The following is an 8,571-nucleotide window of genomic DNA, read 5'->3' on the forward strand; positions in this document are numbered from 1 at the left end:
ATAAATTTTAATTTTATCTTTTAATAATATCAATTTTTTATAGTAGATAATTATTCAATTATTTGAAAACCATGAAAGATATGAAACGAAAACAAGAAACACTTTTTTAAATGGATTATGGGTGCTTAAGACCCGACCCGAATCCAAGGCATATTTTGGCAGGTGTAAATTTGTTATTTTTACCCGATATTATTTTTGGGTTACCCTAGGTTATGCTTCGGGTTGCCCGGCCCATTTTTGAAGTTATTTTTTATAATAAAAATATATATTTTAAAATAAAATTAATAATATCATATTATATTTTTATATTTTAATTAATATTTTTATATTATATGGTATTATTTTTATTTTAAAATAATTTATTTTAGTATAAATATGATATAATATTTGTCAAATTTAATTTTTAAAAGTAAAAGTTTATTATTTTAGTATATAAAATTTAAAAATTTGATAGACTCGGTGTGTAATACTAACACCCTAAATTAAATTCTAATCTCGAAGACTTTTGGATAAGGTATCACTCAATTGGGAAGCAAATATCCCTCAAGCATCAAACAAGAAAGAGAATGAATATGCAACAACACTTGAGTAAAATACATGAGGACTAAAAGAAGGAAATGAACACACATAAGCAGATTCTAGCAAATAAAAAAATAAATAAAACAACAAAAGTTCCTATGAGTAATGTTACTAGCAGAAAAAGAAATGCTTAACGAAAAATAACTAGGAAGAAAACCCAACACGTCCTAACCAAGTTCTACGAAGAAACTCCCATTTTTATATCATATTCTATCCTTCATCTGAACCCTTTAATTTTTTATGAATTAGACTACTAACAATCCTCTTCTAACATTTTTGCGCCGATGAAGATCCTATTCTGCTATATGGGATGAACTAGAATCTGATGTGGCGCTGAGATGAGAAAATATGGCACGTACTTCACTTTCATCTGAATTAAGGTTGACCACCTCGAGTGACGGTGCTGGAGTAGTTATGACCGGCAATTGGGGGATTTTTTCTACAGAACTTCGATCTAAATAGATAGTTTGGACCACAGTAGTAGTGGTTGTAACTATCCACGCCTGGTTTGAGGGATCGTATTCAGCAGTCACCGTTGGAAGGCTCTGCGTTGTCTCCACCCGATGTGCCATGTTCCTGTGAAGATAGTATGAAAAAGAAAAAGGAGTGAGAACTAAAAAGATCTCAATAGGAGTGCTAAGTGACACCTCCATATCTATCATCATACTTTTCTTGTACTTTTCTTTTTTTTTCAAGATCATCTCGATCGATCACGTGTCCTGATTATATCAATATCTTGTCTTTGGCATCACCTTCCTTGCCGAAAGATCATTCACTTAGTTCGATTTACAATAAAAATTATTTAGACATACACAAGAAGATAATGCAAAATGAAATATATGTGCATATAATGATGATAAAGAGGGCATGTAAAATAATGATATCATTTTAATAATAATGATGCATAGGATAGACATGTACCATAGTTATGAGAACCGAATCGAAAATCAATGCGGTTATAGTTATTGGTTCAACCGGTAAATCACTGATTTACCCAGTTAATCCGGTCATAATTAAAAAATATATAAATAAAATTAAAATAATATTTTAAAACTTCAAATACAAGTCTTTACAAATATTAATTAACATAATAAACTAATCTCTAGTACACAATACTGTCTCAATTTAAATAAACAAAAGCAATCAAAAGATAACACATTTTTAAAATATAAGTCTTTGCTGATGATGCTTGTTCTTGAGATAGCGGTGTTTCTGATGAAGACATTTTTAAAATTCTAGCAAAAGAAACTGATATTTTTAAAATTCTAGCAAAAGAAATTGATTTTTTAATCAACGGCAGCACCAACCACCAAAGTTCACTAATGATAATCAACAACAAATTCAACTATTCAACTCTGTTATCCAGCAACAAAAAAATTGCTCAAATTTAGCTATAATTATAAAAAATCAAATACAGCATCAACAACCACCAGATTCAACAGCAATTCTAATTAAAATTTTCTCAAGTTCAACAACAATTATAATTTATTCAAGTATTTATCTCTGTTATCCAGCAACACAATTCAATCAATAATTTATTCAAGTATTTATCTCTGTTATCCAGCAACACAATTCAATCAAATGATGTTATTCAGCAACAAAAAAATTTGGTCAGGTTCAGCAACCATTGTAAAAAATCAAATACAACAGCAATAACCACCAGATTCAACAGCAATTCTAATTAAAATTTGCTCCAGTGCAACAACAATTTCTAATTTATTCAAGTAATCAACTCTGTTATCCAGCAACAAAATTTAATCTAATGGTTATCCAGCAACAAAATTCAATCTAATGTTATCCAGTAACAAAAAATTTGCTCCGGCAACAATTGTAAAAAATAAATACAACAGCAACAACCACCAAATTCAACAACAATTCTAATTAAAATTTGCTCAGGTTCAACAACAATTTTAATTTATTTAAAATTGACACTTGAACGACACCGTTTTTCAGGCAAAAACTAAAAAAAAAAAAACAAAAACATAACCCGGACCGGATTGCATTAACTGGCCTGGTCAAACTAATTTCTACCGAGTTTCATGTTTATCCGGTTTGATAATTGTCTCGATCCAACCAAATGACCGAATGACTGAATTTTCGATGAAACCAGCCAAATTTGATAACTATAACATGTACTGTCTAATTAAAAAGATAATAATAATAATATAAATGACATAAATAAAAAGATATATCATTATTTTTAAAAAATATAATGATAACAAGGCATATTAAATAATCGAATAGAATTTATAAAGATACACGTACTCTTGGCTTAAATAGCATGTGAGGTAGTGGTAATAATTATAAAAATAGTGTCAATCAAAAAACATAAAAATATACATGTACTCTTGCTAAAACAAACTTTAAATAACGATGGGTTTGTATATAAAAAAAGCTTGGATGATGAACATAAGGTATGTGCGTAAAAAAAATAGAATAATGCCATAAAAAAATAATTACGATGAAAGGACAAAGACATTATATAATAGTGATAAGATAAACATAAAGTATGCTAAGCATATAAAGTAAAAAAACTCTTGATTGAAACTTACCCGTGGATATGATTTTTAGAAGAATGAGGGAGAAGATTAGCATTTTATTTACTCCTATTTACATAGTTTTGATGGTGGGTATAACTGGAGTATTTTAAATTTAAAAAAGAAAATTAGAGTGGTTATTAGACTCTTCATAAATTTAAAATTCAAAATTTATCTTCTAACTGATTTTTAAATTTTAAATTAAATTTTTTTAAAGAAGGTGAAAGGGAGGACGGCTGTTATACGATGAATTTTTACTACCAAATTCGGATTTAATTAAACTTCAATACGTCTTTTCCATAAACACCTGTAATAGAAATATAGTGCAAGAGACGGGTACAAGATACTTAAGTTGCGTTTGATTCTGAAAATAAGATAAGATATTAAAAACAAAACATAAAAGATTTGAAAAAACATAAAAGACAGAGATAGAAACAAATAGAATTTTTATATTTTATTTGGTAATAAATTAAATCAATTATAAAATTAAATGAGTATAATAAAAAAAGTAAATAAAAAATAAGTCGTATCTTTTGTTAATATCTTTATATTCGTTCTATAAAAATATAATATCTTTATCTTTATTTCATCTGTTAAATATAATTTTATATACTATATTTTTATCTTAATATCTTGTACCTATAAACAATTACATAGTTACTTCGATAAATATCCGTTATTACTTTTATATAAAAAATACTTTGTTGCCAGTTAATTACAAGTTTATAACAATTAATTAATATTAAATAAAATAAATATTGACTATTTTTAGTTCATTTATTTTAATTATCAAATATTTTTGTTTAAATAAATGATCAGCTCATTATAAGATTATTATTTAAAAAAAAACATATAAAAAAAAGCAAAACCCCATCTCTATTCTTATGCTACGTCATTTCTCTTTGAGAAATTATTAATTGCTTATTATAGAACATGAGATTGTTAATTTAATAATATTTAAAAAATAATAAAAAAATAGTTTAAAACTTAAACTTATTTTATTTTATATTTTTTAATTATTTTTTATTTTATTTATATTTTTTAATTACTGTAAAAACAATTGAATAATATTACACATAAAATTATAAATCATAAATTAAATAATGGAACTTTAAATTATTGTCTTGTTGATATTAGTATCGTTGGTTATAGGACTAATCAAGGTGGAATTAGCTAGGTATAAGGCAACATGGATTTTAATCAAGGTGGTATTAAAGGACTAACCTTATTAGTGAAAGCAATAGAATACTAATTAATGTTAGTTTAAATATAAACTATAGTTGTAAAAATTGAATTGGATCGGCTGGTTCGATCAAAAAATTGGTAAACCAGATTTTAAACCGGTTCGGTTTATTTTTTGGACCGTTCAAAGAAAAAAATCGGTGTAAATCGGTATGAACTGAAGAAACCGATCGAGACAGTACAAACCGGTTTAGAACCTTGAAAATGTAGTCTCTTTCTCTTACCACTGAGCCACCATGCTCCTTACTATTACATATGTCAAATAATAATTATATAGCATACATTCAATTATATAATATTATAAATATCTAATTTAATTTAATTTTTAATTTTTAATTTTTTTGTATTAATTATATTTTAATTATGTGCCATTATTAATATAAATATAAAGTTCACTAAAAATTTATTAATTTGCTTGATCTATTTAAACGCTAGTATTGTAATTAAGATTATTTGTTTTGATGCTAGTGTTAAAATCTACTGATATTATAGTTATATGACAAGCTTTATGAATGAATTGTTACTCTTATTGTGTCAAATTAAGATACTATTGTAGTAGTATTGATAAATTCTACGTTTTTCTATTAGTTATTTTTAAAATTTGAGACTTGATTTTTCATAAAATGTTAGTGTAGATATGTATTTTAAATTTTAATTTTAAGTTTTTGATTATTTTTTATTTTTTATTTATATTAGACCAGTTTTATCGGTTCAACTAGTGATTTATCGGTTAAACCAATAAACCAGTAAATCAGTAGATTGACCGATTTGATCACCAGTTTGATTTTTACAACTATGATATAAACTAAATAAAAAATATTAATAATCAAATATGTCTTATAGTCGTAAATTTCTATCATTGACTCGTTGTACATGTTACGTTGGCATGGATGATTTGCAAGATTAGTAAAAGAATGAACCAGCATATAATTCAAAGCTCTACATGTGGATCCAATTAAGTTTATTATCAAATCCAAATCTGGTCACGACGTGGTGAAGCCACCAGCATAACATTTACTGTTTTCTTTAATTAATTAATTAATTAATTAATAATTATTTGTTTCCACATGCGACATATGGGAATCTATGATATATTGAGCTTCTGTTCAAAGAAATGAAATTCTTTCTTAACTTAAATAGAAACAATACGACAAAGGATTCATCTAGAAAGAGATGGATTTACACATTAGAGCAAACCGAGACTCCACTATGACAGATCCATCTTAATTATATATATATATATAAAAGATGGAATTCCAAAATCTAAATATTTAAATTTATTATATCAAAATAATCAAATTTATTTATAACAATATAATCAAAAATTTTTTATAAATATCAAATATCAACTATATATTTCTATATTTATTAAATAAGTTATAGAACCAAATTTAGTTGGCTTTCGCAGATCATCCAATAATAGACGATATTAAAGTATTTAATTTTAATGTACGAAAAAAAATTTTAAATAGCAAAAAAAGAATATAACAACTAAAAAAAGGGGTCTTGGGTAAACTATGAAAATAATATCCAAAAATTTATATTTTTTATAAAAATTATGAAAGATACGAATAATAAATAAGTTTTCGAATAATTTCAAAATAATTACAAAAATAACCAAAATTATCATTGTTTAACAAGTGGAAAATAAATCTTATATTTAGTAAATATCTTGGTCATTTGATCCAAGTTTTTATAAAAATATTTGGATAACTATATAATTTAAAAGGTGCAGATAAAAAATTAAAGCAAAATTTGATTTTATATTTTTATTTTTAAACAAATTTTAGGTCATTTACAAAATAATAAAAGTTATTTTTCTAATATTATTTATAAAAAATTATATCAAAATTAATCTCTAAAATTTTTTTGAGAATATATTTATTATTTGAGTATTTAATTACATTTTAAAATATTTTAAGAACTTGTTTTTACTCATGTTTTTTGAAATTATTTTTTTATCAATTACATAAAAATTTTGGAATATCAATTTGATAGTTTATCGAAAGAGACTTATATCAATGTGAACTTCTTTAAGATTTTCTATAAGAAAAATGTATTTTAAGTTTTTTTTTTTGGCATAATGAGCCAACTTATTTTCAATTATTATTTGATGAATTGTGGAACCTAGTTAATGTAGATGGGTACACTCCTATTCTTATATATCTATCACACAACTTCTTTTCTTTTTCTTTTTTTTTTTTGTGGCTAACTTTTTTTTCCATATAGTACCAAGTTGTTTTCCCTTTTGCCTTTCTTGGAAGGACAATTCCTTAACCAAAACCGTATTGCTTGCTCAGTGCAATGAGCCAAATGAGCATTCTGAAAAATACCCCATGTTCCATTGTTCCACTTACAATAACTAAAAGTCTATTGTTTTTATTATACTACTTTTCAACATCTGAGAATGTATAACAAATTTTTATTTCTATGTTAATGTTAGTTTCTGCACTCATGTTAATGTTACTCCAACATACTATTTCATTGCATGCTGTAATTGTTTGTTTTCCTATGATGTTACATGATAGGATGAAATCAGATGTATGCTGAGAAAGAACCTGAGTTTAAGGTCCTAAAAGAGACAAGGATTTTCTCAAGGGGAATCTCACATAAGTGGTAGTGTGTGCGTGAATCCTTTTAATTTGTTTAATAAATGAAACACAAAAAACATTACTTTGGGTTTGGTAGGTAAATGTCATGAAAAGCTTCATTCACTAACTGGGAACTTTCCAAATCAGTGAATATATAATGATGCAAAAGTATTAGATTCTCTTATCTTTATTTTATTTATTTAGTTTATTTGATTCTTATGTATCAGCATCTAGATAAAAACGATTAATTTTCATATTTATTATTTAAAATTTTATTTTAATCGTGACTTTAACAAGGCATGGTCATGTACAAAATAAATTTTCCTGGAAAGATTCTAATTCTATGCAAATCAAGGTTTCAGGGTTGTAAAGTTATGATGATGATGATGAAAAGACTCTAGCAGTGTTTTTCTTCATTTTTTTTTCTTTTTGAAATGTAATAACCTATACAAATTTCACATAAGGTAAAGTACTAAATTAGTTCTAGTTCTTACGTTTGGGTGTAATTCTGTTTTGATTTTAAGATTTAAAGTGTCATATTTGAATCAAAAAAAATTATTTAACTTTAATTTAGTTCCACGGTGAAGTCAAAAATAAATAATTAATGAAATGTCCTACATGACAACAATATAACTATATAAGAACAAGGTCGATAATTTGGAGAATAGGTACAAACTCCAAAGACACAAAATCAATCGTAGATATATCAATACATGTATTTAACATTTTTTTAGTTTTATAAAAAATATTTCATTTTAATTATAAAAAATGATAAATAAATGTATTGATGCAGTTGATTTTGTGCTTCTGAACCTTGTATTTACTCTTTACATTATCGACCTTGTTTTTATACTGCTGTCATGTAGGACATTTTGTTAATTATTTATCTTTGACCTTCGATGAGACTAAATTAAAGTTAAATAAAACTTTTTTGAATTTAAATATGACATTTTAAACCTTAGGTACCAAAATAGAATTACGCCAAAAAATAAAGCACCAATTTAGTACTTCACCATTTCACATACTAAAGTTTAGACTAAACTGTTTATATATCAATAATTTTTGTGTGAAATATGAGAATATTTAGTCATTTTAACATTTTATACTGCTATAATAATAAGGTATCGTATTATAATTTTCTTTTCAATTTTTGAAAAAGTAAAATATCAATGACATATTATGAATATTTTTTTTAATTATACAAGGATAAAATGTCAATAACATTTTATACAGAACATCACTGCAGAATTATAAAATCCACAACAACCTATAACACACATTTTTAGGTTGTTTATGGAATTTACCTCTAGTGTTCTAATATAAAAAAAAATTTCTAAAGTTTACCTAGTAACTTTTTCTTTTCCACCACCTTATATTACTATATTAGCCCCACTTTTATTGTATCATTTATTCCAAATTGCCAATCTCTCTCTCTCTCTCTCTCCAAAAAAGGCAGCCCCTACTAGAGTACTAGTGTACCACCAATTCCAAAATCATCGCTTGGTTTTTTTCTTCCCCTCTCTGAATTTATAAGACAAAAGCAAAGTGATGCCAAAATAATGAAGAAAGAAAGTGTCATTCCTCAAATTAACATGACATAGATACATAGTAGGAGCAAAACA

The sequence above is a fragment of the Arachis duranensis genome, chromosome 4, assembly GCF_000817695.3.
Source record: "Arachis duranensis cultivar V14167 chromosome 4, aradu.V14167.gnm2.J7QH, whole genome shotgun sequence".
NCBI classification, from domain to species: domain Eukaryota; kingdom Viridiplantae; phylum Streptophyta; class Magnoliopsida; order Fabales; family Fabaceae; genus Arachis; species Arachis duranensis.